The sequence below is a fragment of the Mesoplodon densirostris genome, chromosome 4 (assembly GCF_025265405.1).
Source record: "Mesoplodon densirostris isolate mMesDen1 chromosome 4, mMesDen1 primary haplotype, whole genome shotgun sequence".
In the NCBI taxonomy this organism is placed as follows: domain Eukaryota; kingdom Metazoa; phylum Chordata; class Mammalia; order Artiodactyla; family Ziphiidae; genus Mesoplodon; species Mesoplodon densirostris.
The window spans coordinates 136,363,091-136,390,888 of record NC_082664.1 but is presented as its reverse complement, the minus strand read 5'-3'; the positions used below and the strand labels follow the sequence as shown (position 1 = coordinate 136,390,888).

Sequence of the window (27,798 nt, the reverse complement as noted above, 5' to 3'; positions counted from 1 at the left end):
CCTTCCAGGAGCTGTGACCTTTGGTGAGGGATGCAGCTGGTTCACAGCAACCTCTCACAGGCAGGGAGAATGGAGGGGGCAAAACCTCACACTCTGCCCTCCTTTCAGTCACCTGCCCAGTGGCTGAACCCACCTAGAAGTCAGAGGACAAGACCCTGTTGTAATCTTCGCAGGACAACCTCCCAGGGTGGAGAACAATGGACAGTTGATCTGAGGAGCAAATGGGAGATATCCCGCACAGCAAGTGAAAAATCAACAACCCCAGTGCAGTAAGAGATCATAAAGTTTGAAGGGTTTCGGTGCTACTGAGTATTTTAATGTTCACAGGTTGACTTCATTCATTCTTTTTAAAGACACTCAATATAATATGCTTTATGAGATTTGAGGGCATTTCCCCCAGTTTAGCAAAGAGTGTGAGAAGTAGAAGCACCTGAGAGGTCTCGCTGAACATTTCTCATTTCATAGGTGATGAAACGAAGACTTACAGAAATGAAATAAATTCCTTCAAAGTCACATGTCCAAAAAGTTGCAGATCCAGAAGGCACACCCAAGTCTAACGATGCCTGGTAAAGAACTTCTTCCACCATCTGCAACTAAAATCCATGCTGGACACATGCTCATTGCAAAGTGCCAGACTATGATGTGGCCTCAGTCTCAGCCTTGAGCATCCTTATGCCTTGGTTTCATTTTTCTCTTCATTGGAAACATTTACCTGAGAAGCTGAATTGCAAAGACGCTTTTCCTAAAAATAACGAGAAGATATGCAGGAGAAATTAACATAATGTATTTTATCTATAATTTACAGTGTGTAATCCAAAAATGTGTGACAATGCTAGTAGTGCAGAGAAAATTCCCCTGGGATATTTGGTTCCACTTAAAAACACCTCAGTATGGGGGGATGTGGGAGCAGCAGCCTGTGACACACTTCCATCAGGGCAAAATGTTATTCCAGGGATTCACAGCAAGAGGCCTGACAAACACTTTGAATCGACATAAAGGTTCTTGCCATCAGAATGAAATGACAATTGTAGTGGGTAGTCCCATTCTAGCCTCATGTCTCCTTCTCTTCCGCCCTGGCTTAGGTGGTTGCCCTGGAAACCATGGGGTGGCAAACAAAACCATGTGGAACAACTTTTAGGAAGCGTTATGCACGAAGGCCTATTGCTGCTGCCTTTTTTCTCTTCATTTTTTTTAAATAAATGTTTTTATTTATTTTTGGCTGCATTGGGTCTTCGTTGCTGCACGCTGGCTTTCTCTAGTTGAAGCAAGCAGGGTCTACTCTTCGTTGCGGTGCGTGGGCTTCTCATTGCAGTGGCTTCTCTTGTTGCGGAGCACGGGCTCTAGGCACGCAGGCTTCAGTGGTTGTGGCACGGGGGCTCAGTAGTTGTGGCTTGCGGGCTCTAGAGCGCAGGCCCAGTAGTTGTGGTGCACGGGCTTAACTGCTCCGCGGCATGTGGGATCTTCCCCGACCAGGGCTCGAACCCGTGCTGCCTGCATTGGCAGGCAGATTCTTAACAACTGTGCCACCGGGGAAGCCCCTTTTTTCTCTTCTTAAAGATGACTTTTCCAAGGATCATTCCCTGAGAGGGTGTGCTCTTCAGACTACCTTGAAAGCTGATTCATTCTAAAGTCTTTGGCAAGGTCCAGTTGGAGGGCTGGGCAGAGTTTGGTAGATAGCAGGGGAAAGGGGCTTTATTTCTCATTATTCCACTTTGGATCCCAACACAGATGGTCCTGATCTCCTCCCCCACCTAAGAATTTTTCTAAAATGACACCCAAGTTTTTCTTGGCAGAAGTTATAATCCTGGCAAACAGTTCACTGCAGCTCTAATTATGATGACAGCTTTAATGGAGAAGATAATCATATTAAATGGTTCTTATTCAGTTCCATGTGATGAATTAGTGATTACCATGAAATGTGTTAAGCAGCCAAAAGTAAGGGGAAGGGATAATATGCTGAGCTACAAGTTGAGGTTTGAGGGATTGCAAAACTGGGTGGGAGATAGGACAAAATGACCTGTAAAGAGGAGATGCTGATTCTAATGTTTCTCGTGGCTTATTTACTGATTTAAGAAACCCCTTTTGCCTGATGTGTCTTTTAAAGAAAAAAATTATTTTGACACATGTTAAAACAGTAAAGAAGACTTTATTCAAGACTATTGTACCAGGAGCTGAGTCTATTGCAACAGGAGAGAGAGACAGGGCTCAACCTCCAATACAACAGGACAAGTGGCGATTTACAGTCAATGAGCAAAGTGAGGGGGTCAGTGGATTGAAAATTACTAAGAGGAGACATCAAGAATAAAGGGGTGATTTTTTAACGGGTTTCCTGCAAAAGGCAGGTGAAGGACGTATACATCAAACATGAGGGGTGAGGGACTTGACCATGTATTGAGAGGGATCAGATAGTAAGAGTGGGGGGGACCTTGACTAAACTTATTCAGCAGCATTCTTGTTAAAACTGGACTACTCATGGCAAAGACAAGACAAGGCTGTGATGATGGCCTGAGAGTTTGTCAGCCCCTCTTCTTGTTCAGGGAAAGAAGAAACATTTTTCTTTCCTCTGAAAAATATAAGTCCATTTCTCGTTCAGTCTCCTTTTGTTCATTAAGAACAAACTGAACCATCTGTTGGGACTTGGTAGTAGAGTATATTTGCTGGATAGTGTAAATCATCAGGCATTTAATAAGGGGAATTTCTATGAAAATAAAAAGAAAAGCAAAGATTAAAGGTTGGAACAAACTATGAAACCAGTTTCTGAGTCCAGAGGGAAGCCAGTTGAGAAGATTTTTAAATGTTGGGCTTGAAGTGTCTTTAGATGGTATAGTGAGAACAACAGTGGCAATCTGACAAATTTCCTGGTTTCCAGTTTGAATATCCTTGGTGATGGCATAGAAATCAGTGTCACAGTCATGGTTATTTCCCAGAGAAGAGCATGGAAGATGAGAAATTTCAGTAAACTTCCTGAGTGGCCTACACAGCGGCAGCTCCAGGCATGAAGGTTGCCTGTCATCCAATTTCAGCTTGCAAGACAATCTAGAGTTCCAGTAAGGAACTGGGCAAACATGTTTTTGGTTCTCAGTGACACCAAGCTGGGAAAGTGGGAAAACAGTTGGAAACGTTAATTTGAAGAGTTGTAGCCAAATACTGGAGGAAACTGTAAGAATCTAGAATTTGGTAAGGACTGACAAAATGTGCAAGATGGCAGGATTCAGTCCAATTTACAAGTAGATAACAAAACCTGAAAGATAATGAACAGGACTAGAGTCATAACCCACAAGGGTATGCTATAGTTTTCCACTGACATAAAATTTCTCTTTACACCCACGTTTTTTTTCATTATTCTTAAGTCTGGTCTCATTAGATTTGGTGTATTATTTACATAAGTGCAGCAAGAACAGTAATCGACCACAAAGACCTTTGAAAGTTTGCTTTGCTGGAACTCTTCAAAAGTAATCTCAAATTAGATTTTTAAAAGCCTTTCAAGGGTAGGAAGCCAAGCCAAGAACTTGCCACCAGGCATTACCTGTAGAACCTATAGATTTGGGTAAATTTCTCTTTTCTCTAGGTCCCCAAAATAGCCTAAGCTTCCTGGATTTGCCAGGAAGCAACTTTCCTTATTCATCGTAAGGCTTGGAACCCTGTAAACTAGCTACCAGCCCAGTTTTCTCAAAAGGGCTTTGTAAGCATTGGCTCCATAAAGTCAGCCTGAGTTCCTTAAAAGCATCTGTTTGTATATGATTCTATGTACAATATTCTCAAATACGACATTCCAGTAAAAGCCTTTGTTATATAACCAATGTTTCCAAGTAAATTCTGTTCAAGGAGGACAGACTCTTACTGAACTTATGCAAATAATTATATTGCCATTAAAATGAGAATTCTCAATAAGAGTTTCTGAAGTCTGGAGGGATCAGGCAGGGAAAAAGATAAATGTTTCACTTCTGTTTATAAAAGTATTATCTTCTAAATTGTTGTGAGTGATAACTTAAGAGAAAAGGGAAAGAGGTTCCTTAAATCCAGTAGCAATATTCCAAACAAAGGCTATAATCCTCCTCCATCAGTTCATTCAAACTCATGCAATCAATTCTCATTCTGCTTGGTCTTGGGTTAGCAGTTTTATGCACCCATCAGATTCTTTACTTGAGTTCTGGAAATCCTTTCTCAGTTGAATGGTATGGTCTCAAAGTTATTTAAACAATGCCATCAGAAGCCTGTATCCCAGAGACCTGTCATAGCCAGTCCTTTCCATGGGTCTCAGAGACAATCCCTTTTTGCTGAAGATGAAGCACTCTGGCCTATAGCTGATTGCCAATGCTTTCAGAGAAGAATCAGAGTAAAACAAAAACTATCTGTTGCTGACAAAAACTTAAAATGGCAGTGGTTAAAGCTCTGATGACAGTTCACTATAAAAATGATGCAATTGACAAGGGAATTTGGTATTTCTATGGCATAAAACATAATAACTGGAATTATGACTGATAACATTATACCAGAACATATCATAGACAGTGAGGGTATTGACAAATTTCATGCAATATCTTAAATACTTACATTAACAACATTTTATCCATGCAAATATAACCTAGAGAAGGTTAAAGCATCTCTTATTTGACAATGCTTTTCATGCAACAGAACAAATCAAATAAAACAAATTGCCTTTTGGCATCTCTCTTTTTATAAGACGAAAGAAAAAATCCTTTGAGATTTTCCAAAAGCCATCTGAGAAATCTCAGGGTCAGTTCAAAATCAAACTTTCACTTAGGATTTGATTCTGAGAAGGCAAAATTGTCCAAAATGTCAAAAGGTTTGAATATTTGGCTAAATACAATCCCAGGTTATGGTTACTTAGCTACCTATTTAACCAAAATGATGATAAAAGAACTCAAAAGTAAATAGAGGAGATAACAGGACTATTTTAAAAAAAAAGAGTCAGCTCTTTTAAAAGTGAGAAGATTTGGTTCTCTTAAATAATTAAGGACACGATAAAGGTTAACATAAAGCATAGTTAATTATTCTGATAAGACACCATATCTTTCTTTCCTAGGGGGATTACTTAAAAGGTAAAGAAAAACCTTTTACAATCTCTTCTTAAGAGCAGACCAAAAATAAAAATAAAAAAACAAGAATAACTTTGTTATTTCGGGCTTCCCTGGTGGCGCAGTGGTGGGGAGTCCGCCTGCCGATGCAGGGGACGCGGGTTCGTGCCCCGGTCCAGGAAGATCCCACATGCCGCGGAGCGGCTGGGCCCGTGAGCCATAGTCGCTGAGCCTGCGCGTCCGGAGCCTGTGCTCCGCAACAGGAGAGGCCACAGCAGTGAGAGGCCCAAAACTTTGTTATTTCAACAGAGAGAAAACCAAATTCTAGCTGTGCATCAGTGTACTTTTGATATTAAAGTTCATTTTGTTTTTTTTAAAAAAACCCTATAAATAAATCTATCCAGTCTTAACCAACTTTGACCACATGAGATAAGATTCCTTTTCCAAAATTCCTTTCCTGCAAACCTTCTACAACTTTTTAATATCCATTCAGTTTTTGTCCTTTATTTTCCTCTTTCACTTTAGGGCATAATTACTATCTTGTTCCAGTAACAAAAACCTATCCTACATACCTTGAATACTTTTTCTTATCAAAAATACAATCTACTTTCCTTGCATACTTTTCATACAAAGTTGTTTCCCTTGACCCTTATTGTTTCTAGTAGTTTCATTTACATACACTGATTATAATTTTTAACAATTAGTAGCCTTTTTTAAACAGAGAAAAATACAAAGTAAACAATTGTGAATTGTGTCTTATACCAGCATTCTGCAGCAGACTAGCAAATTTTATGAATATACCATCTCAAGTTTTATGGGTATATGTTTCCTGATAGTACAATTTTTCAACATGTCAAAAAGATGTTTATTAACAGACTTAAATATATTTAGCCTCTCTGTACCATACAAAAATAAGAAGCCAAAAGCAGATAAACTTGTGCTTAGTAATTTAAGGTTTAGTAGTTTCTCCTCACTTAGAAAGTGATATAGATATTCAATGAATATCTATTACTTAACTTAGTACAACTCTAAGGTTGCAAGTTACCACAAAGATTTTGGAAACTATTTTTAGGGACATACATTATAACATTAAACAAAGCAGGACATCATCACAAGCTATTTCCCTGTTAACTATTTTCACAGTACATACATGTTAGACAAGTATCAAAAAAATCACAAAAGCAAAGATACCTAAAAAGAGTTAAATGTAAAATATATGCTGCTGTTATACTTAATGCTGATAAGTCAGAAGACATAGCTGTTCTTATTAAACCAATGATATTAAACTAGTCTTATTTATCTAAGATTTTTCCAAATTGCATAAACTTGAAAAGCATTTGGGTTAGTTTCTATATTTCTGGGAATTTTAGAAATATTTAATTTATATAATCACTTACTTATCTCTAAGCCAATCAGAATAGAGCTCTTTTATGTGATTTTATAAATTACTTTGGTGATACCATCTAGAAGTAGAAAAATATCACATATATATAAAACATACATATACAAACAGGCATACATAAACATACAGACAGATGCAAATATAGACCTTAGAGCTTTCCTTCTAAAATTTTAGCCATGAGTCAGGTAAACATAGTAATATAAAACTCAGTGGTTTATATAAAATAGTTGGCTCTTGTCTTTGCTCCACTTTATACTTTTACCCAAATTGTATTTCTTACAGATGGAACAAGTTAAGCTTACCTGCTCAGTATGAGGGCTAATGCTTTTTACCAATATTTGTGGAGGAGACTTATGAGATATTCTTTTACCCTGATATGTAGTTTCTTTTGGAGGGTCCCTGAGTCTCTTGAGAGTCCCCAGTGGGGGACAGGTGACCTAAATTTCAAGTGACTGTAAGAAAATGAGGGGCTGAGGTGGGAAGGCAGTCTTGCAGGAGTGGACGGAGAGATGGAGGAGGGAGGGAAGGCAGTCATATCAAAGGATTCAAGGTAGCTGAAGGGAAGATTGAAGGTAGTAAAGAAGGAAGGAGGAACAGAAGCAATTGTAAGGGAGAGGTCTTAAAGGAACCAGTTTGGGGAGGTCACTGAAGTTCCAAATTATCCTTAGTAAAATCATTCCAACAAGAAAGGAAATGGACAGAGTTAGTGCCATAGTGGTGGAGCTTACAGTCAGCAAGGGTATGAGAAGGGGGTTTCAGTCTACTGAGAAGTTCCTGTATTCTTAACTAATGGTAACGTGTAAACAAAGAAACCTGGGACTTTAACCCAGTTTTTAGGCTAGAGGCCTCCAAAAGAGCCAGGAATTTCCCATTCAAGGGTCAGGGACTATATCCCTAGTCAACAGGATGCAAGAAGACTTCCACCCAGGAAGATACTTGCTCAAACAGATACCTTTCAACCAAAGAATCCTGGGACTCTAACCCAGCCTCAGAGAGTATACTCAGAATCTTAAGAATCAATCCTGGACAAACTGAGATGTTTGGTCACCCTACTTGTAAAAAACTCTGAAGGTACTTCCAAACAAGAAGTTCCCAAATCATTCTGAGTCATTGCACAAGACGAACTAGATATCTGGCTTTAAATTTAAGAGTTGTTTTAAAAAAAAAAGCAGCCTCATTTATTTAGTCACATATCATGTAGGAAAATAAATATTCATCCTGACTCCTATTTAGTTAGAAGTACGTTTACTTAGATATTTTAATTCAGCTACAAGGCCCAAACACCTCTCCACAAATGTTTGGCTGAAGGAAGTTTGATTACAAAATTAAGATATTTGTGTACAATTGTGCATGTTTTCTTTTTTATATTAATAGGCCTCTTTATTTTGCTACAAAAGTCTTACTGGCAAAAAAGACATTTAAATTTGCTATTCATTCATCTGTAAGCTGCAATAAATGTAGATGCTAAGTTGCTATGTGTAGTAGTGACCAAAGCGTGTGTGTGTGTGTGTGTGTGTGTGTGTGTGTGTGTGTGTGTGGTCTTCCATGGGGAAGCAACCTTCCTTAGCCTCATCTTCTCTAAATCCTAATTCATCTGTACTTTCACTCATTTTCACAGGGGAGGATGTGTTGTTCTTTTAGACGACTTCTTTTTTTTTTTCTCCTTCAGAGCCAAAGATGGATGAAAAAGATTAAATGGCAAAATCTTGCTCAGAAAGCTCTGCTATTGCTGCTGCTGCTTTGATTAATCAGTGACAGCTTATGGTGACATTAGTTAATCCTTTTAAAATCTATTTTACATGTTCTCACATTTGTGTAAGGACCTTCCTCCCTAAGAAGCAGGGACCAGGCAGGGAGGAGATATGGTAGCTGGGAGCCTGGGACATGGTTGAGGCTCACTGGAGACAAAGAGGTGGAGATTCAGGAGGAAGCAACTTAGGGAGAGGCTGAATTAAACAACACTTAATTCCAAAGTATCCAAATATGAGGACAAACTGGGAAAACCACTGAAAACAAGCAAGTTAGGTGCTTAAAACATTTAAAGTTGTTTTCTTGATTTTTTATAGGGTGCCAGCAACGTCAGCCTGTCAATGGTGAACGTTTTAACCATGACTTATTCTTCCTCCACCTCACACTCCACTAGGTTGTATTGTCCAGTTTGGGTAGCTGAAAAGCCTTAACGTGTTCAGGTAGATTCTGAGTTCAAATGGAGTAATTTCATGTATTTGCTTCTCTAACTGGTATCCTTTCTAGTGGACCAAGTACCAGAGCTGGCTGTGACACTGATGGGGATCCAGAATCTTTCATAAGATAAATGGGTTCTTCTTTTTTTTAAATTTTTTATTGAAGTATAGTTGATTTACAATATCACCTATCAGGTGTACAGCACAGTGATTCCGTTTATATATATATATATGTATATATGTATATATATGTATATATGTGTATAAAATGTTCTTTTCAGATTCTTTTCTCTTATAGGTTATTACATAAAATGGGGTATAGTTTCCTATGCTAAAAAGTAAGTCCTTGTTGGTTATCTGTTTTATATATAGTAGTGTGTATATGTTAATCCCAGTTTCCTAATTTATCGCTCCCCCCAACCCCCTTTCCTCTTAGGTAACCATAAGTTTGTTTTCTGTGTCTGTGAGTGATAAGTGGATTCTTCCAACTCAGTTGTCATGGTAAAATGATGGGGATCTGTGTTGAGAGCAGGGTCTGCGTAAGCTGGGCTAGTGGGAACTGGTGGAAACAGACATCATCTCTACTTTTACCAACAAAGTAGGAGCAACCAGAAGACAGCTGTGACAGTTTCCCATCAGCACATTTACTAATTTTTGCCTTTTCTCCTCTTAGGACAGAAGAACTGTCCTGTAGTGTAGGTCCTCTTAGACGTCACAACTTAAGCCCTGGATCCCCTCTTACCTATTCAAAGGCTTTCCATCATCCACTCTCTCCAGCATTTCCACATTTCCCCTTTCTATTAGAACATTCCCATCAGCATATAAACATGCTATAATATCTCCTATCTTAAAATAAATCTGTCCTCCCTAAAATCTATGCCCTCCTCCAACTCTCACACATGCTTCTCAGGTCCCCTTGCATCACCTTTTCTAAAATGAGCTGTCAATACTCAACGTGTCCACTTCCTCACTTCATAGTCTCTTTTCAGTCTTCTCCAGTCATGATTTCTTTGCTACAACTCTAGTGCAGATGATATTCTTCTCAGGATCACCAATGAGCTCCATCTCTCCAAATCCTCTGAACAATTCCCAGTCCTCCTCTCACTTGATCTCTCAGCAGCATTTGACTCAGTCAACCACTTGGTTTCTCAGTCAACATACCATCTCGGTCTTCCTCCTACATCCCTGACTGGCTTCTTCCTCTTATTCCCAATTTTTAAATTTGTTTAAGCCACTTCTGTTCTTAAATATATTCACTCATTTTAGAGGAGACTTTATCCAGTCCATGGCTTTCATTTCTATTTCCTTGTCAGTAACTCCCAGATCTACATATTCTTCAGCCCTGGCATTTCCCCTGAACTCCAGACTTAAACATCCTGTTACCTACCTGACATTTCCATTAGTTGTCTAGTAAGCATTTCAAGTTGAACACTTTAAAGTAGAACTTGATCTTATGTGTCAAATTCTAAACCCCAAAGGGGATGGTATTAGCAGGTGTGGCCTGTTAAGAGGTATTTAGGTCTTAAGGACAGAGCACTCATGAATGGGTTTAGTGCCTTTATAAAAGAGGTCCAGAGAGATCCCTAACCTCTTCTACCACATGAGGATACAGTGAGAAGGCACTGGCTATGAACCAGAAAGAGGCCCTCACCAGAAGGTGACCGTGCTGGCACCATGATCTCATACTTCCAGGGTCTAGAACTGTGAGCAATAAATTTCTGTTGTATAAGATACCAGTCTGTGGTATTTTTTTAGAGTAGCCAGAATGGACCAGTAGCTCAGGATATAAACTTAAACCATTTTATTCCTCTTACACTTAGAGACAATAAAAATCCAGTTGTGTGGGCCCTGTCTGTGCCTGATTATCTATTAGCTAGGACTGGATGTCCTTAGAATTCCCATCCAGATGATATCCAGGACTGGTGATGAGTCTTCCCTCATGGTTCTATGGCTTCCAGGACAGGGTGTGAAATGGTAAACCCAAAGTGCTTGAAAAAGGTGACCTTAGTGCAAAAAGGTGACCTTAGTGCAAACTGAGTTTCTGAATCTATCTTAGCCCCTCTAGCCTCTTTGACAAATGAGTTTTGTTCCCAAGGAGGATAAGCAATTGAATTTTCCCAAAAGCCAATTTTCCAAAGAAGGAAAACCCAAGATGTGGAGGAAGAGAGCTGAATTTGAGTCCTCCTGGGGTCTAATGTCTCCCATCTGTATGGTTGGAGATATTCATGTGGGTTGGGCTAGGTCAGGTAGGTTAGGGGAAAGTTGGAAAAATTAAACAAGGCTTATTGGAAGGTGGCATCTGCCTCTGAGCACCAAAAATAAAACAAAACAAACAAAAAAAAACCCTCCTCTCCTTTGGAGAATGTCAGTTATTACAACAGGCAAGAAGAAGAAAGGTGTACTGAATTTTGTAGTAAATTCCAGGAATTGCTAAATATATTTGCTGAGCCACGGGGATTCTAACTCTAGGACCATAAACCCTTGAAGCATAATGCAGATATCTTGGCTTTACAGAATACAGTCCAAGAATTCTTCCATTTTTCTGGCCATGTACTTTTCAGAGTTGGCCTGCAGGTGGTGTTGTAGCCCACAGAGGACTGTATGGACAAGGGATTGATGGGATGTTAGAGCCAGATAAGTTCATTAGGATTTTGTCCAAGTAGATCTGGCCTCCTCCATCCCAGATGTGATTCATTCAGCACAAGAAGATGGGTAGGGCACTGCACAGGCAAAATGACACTATGATTTGCCAGACTGGCCCTCTCCCATTGATCTCAAAGCTGTTGGACCAGTAGGCTAGAGTATCTACAACCTCCTCCATGTCCAGGCAGGTAATAAGAGAAAAACTGCCTTCCAGATAAGCCACAAATGACCTTCCCACGTGAGGTGGCTAGTGCCTTTGAAGAAAGAGTATGTATGAGTTAAGTGGCCAATTCTGTCATGATGCTGGCTCCTAGGCTCAATACAACAGGTTAGCAACCTCACCCCAATGCCTATCACATATTCTACCTCTGCTAAAGCTTATGAATAGGACTGCTGTTCAAACTGGCTTAGCAGGAAGCCAAACATATTTGTAGTGGGGTCACAAGTTCATTCACTGTGCGCTTAGATGTGCAAAGAAAATGCAGCCTGTTTATTTTTCCATAGCTCATCTGCTCATCCATAGAAAACTAGGAAAAGTAACCCTACATTTATCCCATTCAGTTAAACTTAGGTCAGTTCAATAGTTCAGACAACCCCTTTATGTTAACTCTCTTTAGTTGCTTTAGGGAAAATGTTGACTTTCTAATTTTCTCTCCATCTCTTTGTTCTCCTTCAAGATAGTGTCTGTATATTTTGGGGTCTATAAGAGTTTAGATGACCAATGGCAGCAGAGGTGGGATTATCTGGATCTTCATTGGTGGATAGTGAGTGGCTGGATTTTCTGTTCTCTAGACTGGTGACCACTGAAGTACAGTTTTTCTGGTGTAGTTTTTTAGATGAAGTACTATCTAGCTCTGAAATCTGTAGTTCTGGCCTTCTCAAATGTCCTACGCAGCTGTGTCTTTGTTTTAACTAGAGCCCTCTGACATACCTCTGTGCTCTCAAGACCTTTGTGTCTCATCAGAACACATGGGACTTGCTGGGTCACTCATACACCCAGGTCATGCAGGCCCAGGAGGACTGGCTCAAGCTCATCTATCAACTCACCTCCCACTACACCTCCTCACCATCACTCCTTGCCAAGACTCTGCCCCCTAACCTTGCCTCTTCTTTGTCTTCCATATTTCTTCCATAGTCTCTTAGAACTGGAAGGGGCAGTCTCTAGGCAATTCATTTGTACATGTAATAACTCCCTTGTAGGCTACAGCAATGAGCCTCATGGCTAGCTTTCATAGGTGGAAAGGATATCTTCTCCATACTTATGAAAAACACTGATTTCAGTTTCCCCATCTAGTTCTAGATATGCCTTAAATCTGAATTTAGAAAATCCTTTCTGGACAAAGCCTAACTTTAATTCTTGATATAGAATCAATGCAAAATATAATCAAAGCACCAAAGGTCAGAAGTTACTTTGCTGTTCTAGATCTGCACTGTCCAATATGGTAGCCAGTAGTCCCATATGGCTATTTAACTTTAAATTTAAAATAATTAAAATTAATTAAAATTTAGAAATTCAGGTCTTCAGTCATATTAGCCACATTTCAAGTTCTCAGTAGCCACATGTGGCTACTGGCCACTAGACTGGACAGCAAAGATACAGAACATTAACATCACTGAAGAAAGTTCTATCAGACAGCTATTCTAGAACTGTACCCTCTCACTTTCCTGAAGCCCTAAAATGCTTTATTTAGAGGGACGCTTCCCATAAGAATAAGTTTTGCAGGATATAGCACTACATCTAAAAAAATATTTTAAAACCATGACTCCTAATGGTTGTTGCCCTGGATGCCTAAGAAGCTGGGTTAGTCAATAAGCCCCACCCACTTCTCCAAGGATCAGTAATGTTCTCTGTTTCTACCAAGGAGAGGCTACATAGTTTGCAGAGCCTAGTGCAAAATCAAAATTTTGAAATTTTATTCCAAGTTTACTTAAAATTTCATAGCAACAGCAGAGTATTAATCCAAGTACTGACCTTTCCGAGTGTGGGGTCCAGGGTAACTGCATAGGCTCACACCTAGGAAGCAGGCTTTGTTCCAAGATAATCACACCTGAAAGAGAAATCAAGGCAGGCCTGTGGGCTCTCTGGGGAATTTCCTCACGAGTGGCAATGCCAGGACCCACAGCTGCGCCTGTGCTGGCCAAATTCAGATGTTAACTCAGACAACTGCTCAGGGGGTGCCTGTGGCCGGAGGGAGCCACCTAGTCAAAAAGAAGGGACAGGGAATAAGGGCCTCCACATGTTGCACTGGAAAGCCCATTGCTGGAAGGCCTGGGCATGCCAGCTGCTTCCAGCTGGGTATGTTTCCATCAAAGCCAGGAGCGTGCCCAGCCAGGAAGGCCGAGATCTGCAGGGCCATCACTTCAGAAACTGCTGGAGGACAGAGGAAAGGCAGTGCACTCAGGAACTTCAGCACAGTGAAGTATGTCTAGTTGTCCTACCTGGACTGTGGACATAAACAGAGCATGGTACCCAGGAGCTTGTGCACGGGGGAAGGCTTACCTCCTCAGTCTGAGAGACAGGTGATATGAGGGAAGGCCAGAACAATAGCCACTCAGAACTTCAAAATGAATCATCAATGCCAAGGAGCAAGACAGAGAAAAAGAATCTACTTGTAGGTTGGCTAAACAGGAACTGAGGAAAACAAAGTAAAAACAGCAAGATCTGAGGTGGCAGATGAGACTTGAAACCTGTAAACATTCCGTAAGATAAGTAAATGAACTCCTGCAGCTTTTTAGAGTGTAGCAGATTGGTACCTACACATGGAAACGCTGCTTAATATGCAATGAGAATAATTTTTTAATAAATAGCCAGGCTCAAAAGGAAAAAAGAGGCTACAGAATAAAGAGAGATAACAAAGCCACAGTGGGTTCAGTCTGAGTTGACCCTCTGATTCATTTGATGGTCCAAAGAGTTCTTGTTCAGGGTTTTCTTCAGGCGCTCTTGTCTCTCATATCTACCCCCAGCTTTGGACAGAGAAGGCCTGGTCCTGTGCCCAGCCCAGGCTCTTGGTCATCTTCTTCAAGGTTCAAATTCAGAAGCTGCATAAAGGATCACCCTGAGCTTCCTGAGACAGACTCTGGGGACCCAAGAGATATCCTTGGATTAAGACCCTTGAAGAGCTACCCCTGCCATGAAAAGAGAAGTAGAGAAGTCCAACCCCCTAGCTTGGGAAAGTAGTATGAAAGTCTGGGGTTTTAATTTCTCACAGGGAACTTTTTAATTTTAAATCTAACCTTAGACAGATAGCGAACTTTCAGGAGAGAGGAAAGGGGAGAATAAAATTTTAAAACTAGATCAACCTAATATAAACTAGAGAAGAAACAAAAGAATCAAAGTTAGATAATGGTAAATAGAAAACACAATTTGAATGGTAGAAATAAGTCCAAATAGGTCAATAACAAAAGTACATATAAATATTAATATTTTGAACTTGTCTACTAAAAGACAGAGATTCTCAGAAGGATTTTTAAAAATTCAACCTGGTACTGCATATAAGAGACACGCCTAAAACATGATGACAGAGAGGTCATTATGTAAACAGATGGATAAAATGTACTAGAAAAATATTAATAAAAATTAAATTAGTATAACAATATTGATATCAAATTTTTTTAACTTTAAGGCAAACAGAATACAAGGATAAGTAGAATAATTCACATCAAAGAAATAGTAATTTTGAACCTCAAATATATATTTATGTATGCGTGTATAAATCTATAATCATATTTGTAGAAGACATAAATAATGTAAGTAATCCCATACTCCAAATTACAAGAAACATATTCATTCTAGCACACATGAAATATTTTTTAAAAACTGACTATGTCATTACCAAAGGGGAAAGGATGGGGGAGGGATAAATTAGGAGTTTGGAATTAAAATATACACACCAATATATATAAAATAGATAACCAACAGGACCTACCGTACAACACAGGGAACTATACTAAATATCTTGTAATAACCTATAATGGAAAAGAATCTAAAAAAGAATATATATATATTCTTTATATATATATATTTGTATATATGTATAACTGAATCACTTTACTGTACACCTGAAACTAATACAACATTGTAAATCAACTATATTTCGACAAAAATATATAAAAAAAGAAAAGACTATCCACTGAATTGCCTTTGGAAAAAAACTTTGTCAAAAAGAAAATTTCAAACAAATATCAGTGACTCACAATCACATAAAACATGTTCTCTAACAATAATGCAATAAAATTAGAAATCAATAGAATAGTTATACTGCCCTATTCATTTTAGAAATTTCTGAATAATTATAAAGGGAGAAAAACTAATAGAAATCAACAAATGTTTAGTACTGCTCAGACAGTGAAAACACTAGTACTAAAATGTGTGGTATGCAGTTTAAATGGTATTTAGAAGAAAATTTAGAGCTTCAAATCCATATAATAGAAGAGAAGGAAACATATAGAGGAAGGTCAATCAGAACGGAGAAAGTAGAAGGAAAGAAATAATAACGAAAAAAGAGAAATAGATGGAAAGGGGAAATCAATGAGGAATCAATAGATCCTAGTTCTTTCAGAAGACTAATAAAATAGACAAACTTAGTAAGATTGATTGAGAGAAAAAGAGAAAAAAGTAGGAAAATGACATAACTATAAATAGTCAAGATTTTTAAAAGCACTAGAGAATACAATGAGTATCATTAGACTAAAAATTTTGACAATTTAATGAAACAGTCAGTTCTCTAGAAATAAATAAATCACTAAAACTGACTTGAAAAACAAAGGTCTATCTATATATTTACGTATAATCATTAAGTGAATTGAATCTGTAATTTTAAAAAATTATACCCATTACTGGGCTTCCCTGGTGGCGCAGTGGTTATGAATCCGCCTGCCAATGCAGGCAACACGGGTTCGATCCCTGGTCCCAGAAGATCCCACATGCTGCGGAGCAACTAAGCCCGTGCACCACAACTGCTGAGCCTGCGCTCTACAGCCCGCGAGCCACAACTACTGAAGCCGTGCTCTGCAACAAGAGAAGCCACCGCAATGAGAAGCCGGCACACCACAATGGAGTAGCCCCTGCTCGCCACAAACAGAGAAAGCCTGCACGCAGCAACAAAGACCCAACGCAGCCAAAAATTTTTTTAAATCTACATATATATACCCATAAAAAAAGCACCATGCCAACCAAGTACTTACCCAAAGAGGTGAGTCTTGCCAAATCTTCAAAGATTATTTCCTGTATTGGTCAGACTTTTTCAATGAAGACAAAAATAGAAGAGCTCCTTATTTCATTTTATGAGATAAGTATATTCTTTTTTTTTTTTTTTTTTTTTTTTGTGGTACGCGGGCCTCTCACTGTTGTGGCCTCTCCCATTGCGGAGCACAGGCTCCAGACGCGCAGGCTCAGTGGCCATGGCTCATGGGCCTAGCCGCTCCGCGGCATGTGGGATCTTCCTGGACCGGGGCACAAACCCGCATCCTCTGCATTGGCAGGCAGACTCTCAACCACTGCGCCACCAGGGAAGCCCGATAAGTTTATTCTTGATACCCAAACTGGACAAAGACAGCATAAGAAAAGAAAATACTGGTTATCCTCACCACTGAACACATGTAAACAAATACTTGAAAATATTAGCTAAATGAACTAAGCAAAGCCTTTAAAACATATCATAATAGATAAGACACAAAGCAAATATAGCATAATAAAATGTAAATTGTAGAATCTGGGTAGTGGATATATGGGTGTTCACTGTACAGATCAACTTTTCTGTATGTTTAAATTTTTTTCATATTAAAACCTTGGGAAAAGTAAGAAATAAAATGTTTGGACCTCTGCAAACTCTAAGAATGTATCATGACAGAATCCCAAGGATGGTTGAACATTAAAAATCTATCAATATAGGGGCCTCCCTGGTGGCGCAGTGGTTAAGAGTCCGCCTGCCGATGCAGGGGATACGGGTTCGTGCCCCGGTCTGGGAGGATCCCATATACCGCGGAGCGGCTGGGCCCGTGAGCCATGGCCTCTGGGCCTGCGCGTCTGGAGCCTGTGCTCCGCAACGGGAGAGGCCACAACAGTGAGAGGCCCACATACCGCAAAAAGAAGAAAAAAAAAAAAAATCTATCAATATAATTCATCTCTTTAATACAGATCAGCAATTTATAAAAACACAATTTATGAAAAAAAAAACTACTGGCAAACTGGGAATTTATCACTCATTATACTGATAGTGTTGTAAGATTGGACTGGGTTTGACTGGCAGAAAACTCTGAACTATCTAAAAAAATTTTTATTTCCCTTACATGTAAAAGACTGGTTGGGTAGCCCAGAGCCAAGTTCTTACTATCATTTTGTTATGTTTTGTGTGATCTTTATTCCTTAAGATCGCTTCAAGTCCAATATGATTGCTCCAATTCTAGTCATCACATCTGCATTCCAGGTGGCAGGAAGGAGAGAAGGGGAAAGTGGTTATGTTTCCCCTTTAGGGATATGACTGGAATTTGTGTATATGACTTCTATTTACACCCCAGTGGCAGAAACTAATTGTCCTTATTTGCAGACTATAGGATTATTTACATAGAAAACTGCCAGAGAATTTGTGGGCAAATAATTCAAACAAATAAGAGAATTCAGCATTCTGGATCCATGTTCAGGGTGTAAGAGAAAAAAAAATTATACACACACACACACACACACACACACACATATATAAAATTGCTAATTTATAGTAGATACCTAGGCAAAAATCTAATAAAATACATGCAAGACCTATTTGGGAAACATTACAAAACATTACATAAAAGATGCACTGGATAAATTATGAGACACATAGGGATTGAAAGATATAACAGTGTAGCTCCAATAGTTCCCCCCGTGACTTTATAATGGATCTATGAATCACTACAGCTCCAATCAGAATCCCAACAAGACTTTTCAAGGAATTTAATAATCCTACCCTAAAGTTCATGTGGAAGATTAAAGAGACAAAACTAACAAAGATAGTTTTTAAAAAGAAAACTAAGGACTGGAGTCTTGCCCTACGAGGCTAATTAGAAGGCTATAACTATTTAAGCAGTGTGGTATTGGAACAAGGATATAAAAATAGGTCAAAGGAACAAAATAAGTTGATACTGACCTACACATATATGGAAACTTGGTATGGGACAGAGATAGCTGTACATGTCAGCAGGGAGCCGTGACCATTAGATAAATGGTGCTAAGACAACTGGCCATAGCCAGTACATATAAAGTTGAAAAAATATAAATCTCCACTTCATGTCAGAACAAAAATATATCCCACATGGATTAAAAACTTAAATGTATGGGGGAAATCATAAAAGTTAAAAAGAAAGTATAGGAGAATGTCTTCATTACGTTTCTTTGTGTTTCTTTTTTTTTTTTTTTTTTGCAGTATGTGGGCCTCTCACTGTTGTGGCCTCTCCCATTGTGGAGCACAGGCTCCGGATGCGCAGGCTCAACGGCCATGGCTCACGGGCCCAGCTGCTCCGCAGCATGTGGGATCTTCCCAGAATGGGGCACGAACCCGTGTCCCCTGCATCGGCAGGCGGACTCTCAACCACTGCGCCACCAGGGAAGCCCCTTCGTGTTTCTTAAAACACCAAAAGCACAAACGATAACAATGAGAATTTGAATACATTAAAATATAAAACTTCCATTAGACAAAAGATAGCATAAACAGTAAAAAATGCAAGCCACAGACTGGAAGAAGTTATTTATAATTCATATTACTGGGTATTAGTATCCAGAATATAAAAAGATCCCTATCAATCAATAAGGAAAAACAAGTACTGTGGTAGAAAAATTGTCAAAGGTTTCAATAGTTAATTATTAGAGGGAGCTAAATAGCCAAAAAAAATAAGACAAGATACTCTCAGTAACAAATACAAATTGAAACCATAATGAGGTACTATTTCACACTTAGACTGGCAATATTTTAGAAGTCTGAGAAGCCCAAGTGTTGGTAAGAATATGGAAAAAAAGAGGGGAGTACCTTTAAACATGGCTGGTGTGAATGCTGTATTGTTAAAAACTGTGTTGGAGAGCAATGTTGCAATATCAAATGAAGTTGGTAAGCACATACCCTATGAACTAGCAATTTGACTTGTGGGAATATCCAAAAAATTTGCATATATATGCCCGAGGAGACATGAAATAGAATGTTAACCTGTAGCATTGTTTTTAACAGTAAAAAAATGGAAACAAACTAAACTTTCAAAAACAGAATTGAGGATAAATAAATGGTGCCATAGTCACACAATGAAATACTAAATACATATGCACTAAATATATAAAAATCAGGCGGAAAGGATACATGCTAATTTCAGTATAGTGATTACCTTTGGGCAGGGAACAACGGGGACCTGGGCAGCGAGGGTATGGTTAAAGTATATCTGTAATGTTGAAACAAAACCAAAACCCCTAAAACCATTATGGCAAGATGTCAACATCAGTTAAATCTGTTAGAAACAATGAGCCTGGTCCATATATGCAGTCTGATAAGAAATGATTTCCAGGGTATATTGTTAAGGAAAAAAGTAAGCTGCAGGGGCCTCCCTGGTGGCGCAAGTGGTTGAGAGTCCGCCTGCCGATGCAGGGGATACGGGTTCGTGCCCCGGTCTGGGAGGATCCCATATGCCGCGGAGCGGCTGGGCCCGTGAGCCATGGCCGCTGAGCCTGCGCGTCCGGAGCCTGCGCGTCCGGAGCCTGTGCTCCGCAACGGGGGAGGCCACAACAGTGAGAGGCCCGCATACCGCAAAAAAAAAAAAAAAAAAAAAAAAAAAAAAAAAAAAGTAAGCTGCAGAAGAATATGGAGAGTGGATTGCCACATGTATAAAAGCTAAAGGGGAGGTTCAGCTTGAATGTGTCTGAATGATACAAATAAACTGACAACAATGATGGCCTATGCGGGGAGGAGACTGGGGACTGGGGTTCGCAGTGGGAAAGAGACCTACTTTATGTACCTTTTTCTATTATTGGACTGCTTTTATCACTTGCATATATTTTCTCAAAAGTAAAAAGTTAAAGCAAAAAAAATTTTTAATTACAATAATTCCTACCCCAATAACGCACTTAAAGTCAAAATTACTGTTTTGAGGACTATTTTGCATAAAAATGTAAGTGTATCCTTATGTTTGCCATCTTCCCAAATGACTGATTTTTCCAAAGAGTTCTTGATAATAAGTTCCTTATGATCAGTCACACAGAAATATACACCTTGCCTTCTGCATCTGCTTTAACTGTGCATCTATTTATATGGGATGACGGATACTTTCCCTAATAAATCTTACCATTTCCCCTGCTAAGGAACTGAGCGCCGACTAAATAGTTGGTGATACATGGGAGTTATTCCTACATTTTCCACACACGGTAAGACAAATCAACACAATGCTGACTTCGTCTATTATAAACACTAACAGCTTTGGGGCATTTGGAAAAGTGGGGAGTGGGGCTGATGTACAATGAATCCACAGTTCTAGACTTTCCTACCAGAGACAGCCTGAGGCAATATGAGAGCAAAATCAGGATTTGGAGTTCCTAACCTCAGATGTTTTATTTCCATGAGCTAATTTACAATCAAGAGAGCCCTGACACTGCCAGACCTAGAATTTAACTACTTCAAACAGTGATCTTTCCTCTTATATTCTGCACTGAGTTTTAAAAGCATTGGGTTGTTGGAAGGCTAATCACCTAAGTAGTGATTTTCAAACCTTTTCGTGTAGGACAACTTTAGGAAACAAAACAACCTAAAACAACTGATTTACACTGCCTTCCGTTGCCCCAAGCTAGACCCCTAGGGTGCCACATCCCAGTTGGTGTAAAGTGCAAGGATCTGGTTTATACCACTTTACAGGTGTCAGGGAAGCAGGAGAGACTCAGGGTAATAGGGGAAAAGAGGAAAGAGGATCACAGTCAGTCATCTCTTTTTCATGTCTTTCATTTCACAACTTCTTCCTTCCCATGCCTGCTGGTATGCTCCCTCGCCTTGTTTCAGAGCCAAAAGACAGGTCAACTTCACTGCTTCTTATCCAAGTTGGCAGAGGCTGTGGCAGCAGGGTGGTAACTCTGCCTGATGTTCTCAAGCTACAGTTGGGACATGTCCAACAGCAAAGTCACTCAGTAAACAGTTCTCTGTTTTCTCTTTTCCTTGAGTTGGCTGGAATATCTCTAGGCCCTAGTATCACCCACTCTTTAATTCAAGACAAGCCTACAGACAAGAAATTCACAGTTCACCCTGTCTTAAAACAGTCTTTTGCTGGGTACAAAATACCATCTACAAAATCACTGATATGCTACATTACTTCAATTCTAAGCCCTATAGATGTCTTTTTGATGGCCTGGTTTTTCTATTTTTAGTAATATTCCTGTACGTCACTCAGTTCAATATTCAAGAACATTATTAAATGACTATTTTGTGCCTAGCTTTGTCCTGAGGTGGAGCTGGGTAGGGGAGATTAACAAATGTTGCATGTAATAGTTCTTTATTTTAAGAAGTTTACAAACTAATTGGACAGAGAAAAGTCAATATAAAACAAATAAAGAATAACTCAAGACAAAATATGTTTAAACACCAAAAGCAAGGGTGTTGTAAATATCAGAGACCTGGAGAAGTTAGGAAAAGCTTTAAGAAAGATATTGGACTGGAGCTGGGTTTTTAAGGAGGGGTGGGGGGTTAGGAAGGGCTTTCTAGGTGTGACAAGATGGTCAAGACCTCAGAGACTGCTCTCAGCAGAGCAGATTGTGAGATTGTCAGAGACCAGTCTAATGAAGCAATTCTGATACCCAGAAGACAGGTAAATAAACAAAAACCAAGAGGCAGAGATAGATTAATAAATTAGCTACGAATTACTTATCTTGCTACATATAGACTTCTAGAGATCAAAGGGACCTCATGAATCATGTCACCTGCCTTCTGCCTTCATTTTACAGATAAGAACACTGGGGATTAGAGCAGCAAAGTGATTTCACCATATCAGGTAACAAATTAGTGCCAGAGCAGAAATTCAACCCCAGGGCTTCTGACTCCCAACGCATCATTCTCTGCTTCAAACCACCACTCTATTATGTTCAGATGACTCAAGGCCAGTTGGGATCAGTGACATACCAAAAGTAACAATATGATAAGTACCAAAACAGAGACATGCAGAAGTGATAAGCTCATTTTGTACACAGATACTTGGGATATTTCTAAATTTTTCTTTTCTTGAATTGCAGCATTTATTGCATCATGTTTCACCTCCTCTGATTGACATTCAAAGTCTTCCATAACATGGCCCCGCCTGGCCTTTCTGACCTTACTTCCCAACACTCCCCACTCTACAGCCTCCATTCCAGCAAGATATGACCATTTACAGTCCCCATCTTTTGCCAGGCTCATTCTCACCTCTGGAGTATTGCTCCTATCATTTCCCCCTTCTCTAAGGCTCTTTCCCCTTTTTCAACACTGACATAAAACCCAGGTTTTATAAACCCTAAGATCTTCAGCTACCCCAAGTCTTCTCTACACTCCCCTTTAGTTCAATGCAATCCAATTCATTTCAGTACAATTTTATGGACAACATGCTGAATGCCAGGCACTCTTACTAGGCACTCAGAATTCCAAAATAAGTAAGGCACTGGCCGCCCTCAAAGTGCTAAGAGTCTAGAAGGGGAATGTAGACATTACAGCAAATCACTACTACCAAGAATCTTAACAATAGGTACAAAAGACAGCACAAACTAGAGGATGGAAAAGGAAGAGATCTCATTAAGAGGCTAATATCTGAGGTTAGGTTAATGGATGAGAGGGAGTTTGTCTGACCTAAATCTGGGGAAAAGGGGGGAAAGTGCTATTCTAGGCAGAGAAGATAGGATATGGAAATTCATAGTAGTTGGTAACTTTGGTTTTGTTTTGTTTACTAAACCAGGTTTGGGTTTGGTATCAGGATTTGGTTTGCTTTCAAAGCAGCATACAAACAGAAGACAAAGGGGAGATATGGCAAGAGAGGTAGTCAGGGGCTCTTCACCAGGCTCTGGAGGCTGGACTGCATCCTGTAGATCAGAGGTCCCCAACCCCCGGGCCGAGGACCAGTACTGGCCTGTTAGGAACCTGGACACACAGTAGGAGGTGAGTGGCGGGCAAGCGAGCAAAGCTTCATCTGCTGCTCCCCATCACCCACATTACTGCCTGAACCATTCCCCTGTCCGTGGAAAAACTGTCTTCCATGAAACTGGTCCCTGGTGCCAAAAAGGTTGGAGACCACTGCTGTAGATGATGAAGTGCTGAAGACATTTTAAGTGTCAAGAGTTAGGGTGGGTGGTTCAATGAAATATGAGCCCCACCTTACATTGAAGCAATCAAGTAAAGCTAAATGAAGGAAAGTTCTAGAGACAGACCTTGAAGAATGGGTAAAATTTCAACAGACTGAAATGGAAGTCATTACATCATTAGTGGAAAGAGCAAAGTGACCATTTAAGTGTTACCTGGTTGCTCTGGGCATGTTAATTTTTTCTCCTGAGACATGTTACCTAAATTCTTCAAGGACAGGGATTATTTTTCAAAATTCCTTTTAATAGCTCCGAGGAGCTAACACAGCTCTGGATACACAGTGGCCATTTGGTCAATTATCAATGACCTTTTGGGATATGGCAAAAAAAGGGAAGAAAGAGAAAAGAAAACCCCTCATATCTGTTCATGGCAGGAGCTTGTTTTTATTCCTAATCTGTTGCTAAGAATGAAAATTCATAAGGTTTTATAAATCCATATTTGAAATGAAGATGGTGTGTATAATTGGAAGCTTATGGTTGTCTAATAAAGGACAGAAGATTCCAGTTAAACACAGAATTCCATCTCTAAGCATCCTTCCTCACTGTGTGGGCATCCCAACTGCTAAGTTTGTTTAATAGATCAAATTAAATGGATGACTGCTTTTGAAGGGCATCTTAGGGACTTGGGACTTAGCTTTGCTTCGGTGCACGTTTCCCTAAGCTCACTACTGACAGAAGTATTCAATCTTACTATCAGAAAGTCAAACCACTTTTAGATATTGGGGAGAGTGATAATATGACATAAATACTTCATGAAGTACTATATATACAGGTTATTTATATTCTTCTTAAGAAGAAACAAAGAGCATTCACTTGGTTTCACCAATTCTCTTTCCCTGCTCCAAAGCTGATCAAGCTCTGAAAATTACCCTGCCAAAAAAAATTTTAAGTGCAAAGTAATTTTTGTTCCATAAAGATAAATCACTTTATGTGTTCAACAGTGCTCATATTGCATTACGTATGTTATTTTTAACTCATAAGTGGTGGAATGCTGTCATGCAGGGATGATATTCAAAATAGTTAACAATGGTACAGCATGTACACCAGCCATTTAGAATAGACCCCTGAGCTATCTGGATGGATGCCAGCTGGTTCATCTGACCTGCACATACAAGCTACATCTCAGCCCTGGTGTAGTGGACTGTTCAGCTACTTTTGTCCATACATTTTCCATCTGGTAATAGCCACACATTTTCCTTTGGAGAACTGCCCTACCCCGTGCCAAGTGATCTTGAAGGAAAAGGACCATCATGGGACTCCACCTTCCCTTGGCCACAAGGTTAGGACATGTGATCCAGATTTAGCCAGTCAAAGTAGTCCATTCTTTCACCACAGTAATTGATTGAAAAATGGGTGCATGACTCAGTTCAGTCCAAGCAGAGTCCTCCCCATAACTTTTCCTCTGGAGTTGATTGAGATTTCCCCTACTTTGGAGATTGCTAAACTTGAAGAATGGGAACCCGAAGCAGCCGGAGGCCATGTTGCCCTCATAAAGGAGAAATCCTATTGAAGAATGAAGCCAAAAAAGAAATAAGTGAAACTGAGAGACAGAGAGAGTCCTGACAACATTGTTTGAGCCTCTGGAAACAGCCATGCCTATAGCTAGATGCAATCTCCTGGACTTCCCATTTACTCAAAGAAATATCGTCTTCCTTCCTTCCTTCCTTTTTTTTCTCTTAAACTAATTTGAGTTGAATTTCTGTCCCTTGCAGTCAAATAAGTACTGATTAATAATTATGCCCACATAACATAATTCTATATAATTTCTGTTACACAATGCTGAAGAAATCTTGGACTTAATTGAAAACTCTGCTTTTCATTAGATTGTCCTAAGGCTTCAAATCAATACATTATGCAACTACAAGCCATCATAGGTCTTAATAAGGGGAATAACAAAATAAAGATGGTGTTTTAGAAAAGTTTGCTTGGCAAGAGATGTGTGGAAATAATCAAAACAACATATGCTCATACATGTACTCAGGAATATCTATATATATGTTTATATGTTTACATATTCTCCTTAATTTTCAAAGATGCCAGATACCATTTGTTTTTGTGTTAAAACAACTGAAAAGAACTACTATTGCCCATACCTTAAGAATGTTTGGAAATTATTTTATATACTTTGCCTTTAATTACTTAGAACGCTGAATCATAGATTTACATCATCCATTTATCCGATAAGCATACAGTAAAAAATTGCTATGTACAAGTGACTGTTATAGGCTCTAGGGATAAAAAGATGAATTAGACAATTTCTCTGCCCTCCAGGAATTCACATTCTGGTGAGAGAAGCAGAAGTGTAAAAAGATAAACAGTGTAAGAGTTGGCAGGACTGGAACCCTTGCTTTTGCTGGAGGTCTCCTTCTCGGAGGTGCTGTTAGGCGAGAGCTGGACGCAATGAATAGGGTAGGTGCACACAGCTCCATAAAAGCAGCTCCTGAGTATTCCTGGCTAAGCTTCTCAGTAAACCATGTAGTCCTGGATTTTCTGGCATTTCAGGCACAACTCAGATTGCTTTGGTCTTTTTTATGTAAAGAACTTTCTCATGGGAAAAATAAAGAATTAGGTATCCCATGGTTGATGAATGTGGTCTTAATTCTCTTTACAAGGCCAGATATAATCTTCAGCAAGTTTGTTTGATTCATATTTCAAGTTGTAAATTAAATTTAATTTTTTAAGTTTAATTGTGAACAAAATTCTTGAGAACACAGGGGGGAACGCTCTAAATTTACATTTTCAATCATTGTGAAGCCCCTGTTTATTTGGAGCCACTCCTTCCTTAAAGATGCACAGCAGCTACATCTTCAGAGTGGATTCTGTTAAAAGAAATTCCTCCAGGCTGTCTCATTTTCCTCAGTTCCTCACTGGAATTTCACAATAACTTAACCGTAGCTGGAATTCATTTACAAATTCCTAAGAGCTAGAGGCTAAAAAGATACTGACAACAATTTCTTTCACCTTTTTTTCTTATCCTAGTTCCTGCATCTTTCCGTGAGTGTTGTTTGGCTGCGGTGGATTACTGGAGTGTTTGAAAAGGAGAAAAAAATAAGTCTTTCACTCCTTTTCCCTTCTTTTCCTAACTGTCTTTTTAATTTTTCATGTGGAGTTTCAAATTACATGTTGTCTAAAACAGCCTATGTTTTTTTGCTCCCAAACTAACTGTTAAAAGGGGAAAAAAATATTTTGTGTGTCAGATTATTTATTATAAAGGATTTAGTGCTCGACTTCTAAATTCAATCATCTGAGGACTAGAAAACTCTTTAAAATTTATCTAGTCCAATTTCTCATTCTACAAATATTCAGACAGGTTAAATTACTTGTCCAATTCACAGAGCTAGTAAGGGACAAAGCCAAAAATAGAATCCAGATCTCAGAAAAGTTCTCAGTATTGCTGATGAGGTACCTGCCCATTTCTCATAATAGCTATTACAAATCTTCACCAGTGTCTTCATAAACCTTATACTACGACCCCCATCCCATCACTCTGGCTCTTACTTCATAGAAAATTAAAAGCCACCAAGCATGACTCCAGTCCCACTTTTAAACTTCTTCATATCTCATCTCAAAGTAACACTATCACTACTGTTTCAAGGGTAAACCTGCCATTTGCTATCTGTATCACATTGAGTCCCATCTCCTTTGAGACCTTTTTCTGTTAATTATTTTTTCTTATGTATATGAGAACCCTATCTCCATTAGCCCCTTCTTTTTAGTACATAAACATGCTCAGGGACTTGCATTTACAGTGACTTTATGTCCCATTCCAGAAACATTCTTTTCCTTTTATCATAACCAAGTTTATTTTAAGAAAGGTCTCCTCTCACTGTTCCTACATCCTTGCCTCCTATTCACTCCTTTACTTTCAAAAATATGACTTCTGATACTATCATTCAACTGAAAATATTTGAGCAAAGACCATCAGTGCCTTTTAAGGACATTTCAATTCCCTCCTTTTAAGTACTCTCTTCTCTTTGGGTTTCCTTATTCTCCTCTTAACATTGGGTTTCTAAGTTTTTCTCTTTCCCTTCATTCATTCCTTAATTACTGTTGCTTCTCAGGGTTCTGTTCTCAGCACACTTTCTTTCTCATTCTGTACTTCCTCTGGAGAAGTCCCACTTAAATCCATGGCTCAGCTCTCATGCACAAATTTGTATAATGTACAGAAGCCTTTTAAAGGAAAATTTTCTCTGAATTTTTGCATTGTTGACTGAAATTATT

General features: G+C 39.2%; 1 long non-coding RNA gene across 1 annotated transcript in view; it reads right to left on the bottom strand.

Moving 5' to 3' along the window:
* Positions 1 to 294: 294 nt before the first annotated feature.
* Positions 295 to 27,798, bottom strand: part of LOC132487564 (uncharacterized) — a 73,485-nt gene continuing 45,981 nt past the window's right edge. Inside the window, exons 2-3 of the long non-coding RNA XR_009531655.1 lie at positions 13,240 to 13,315; positions 295 to 742 (exon numbers count right to left, since the gene is read on the bottom strand). This is a non-coding gene — a long non-coding RNA (uncharacterized LOC132487564). The remainder of the gene's footprint in view (positions 743 to 13,239; positions 13,316 to 27,798) is intronic.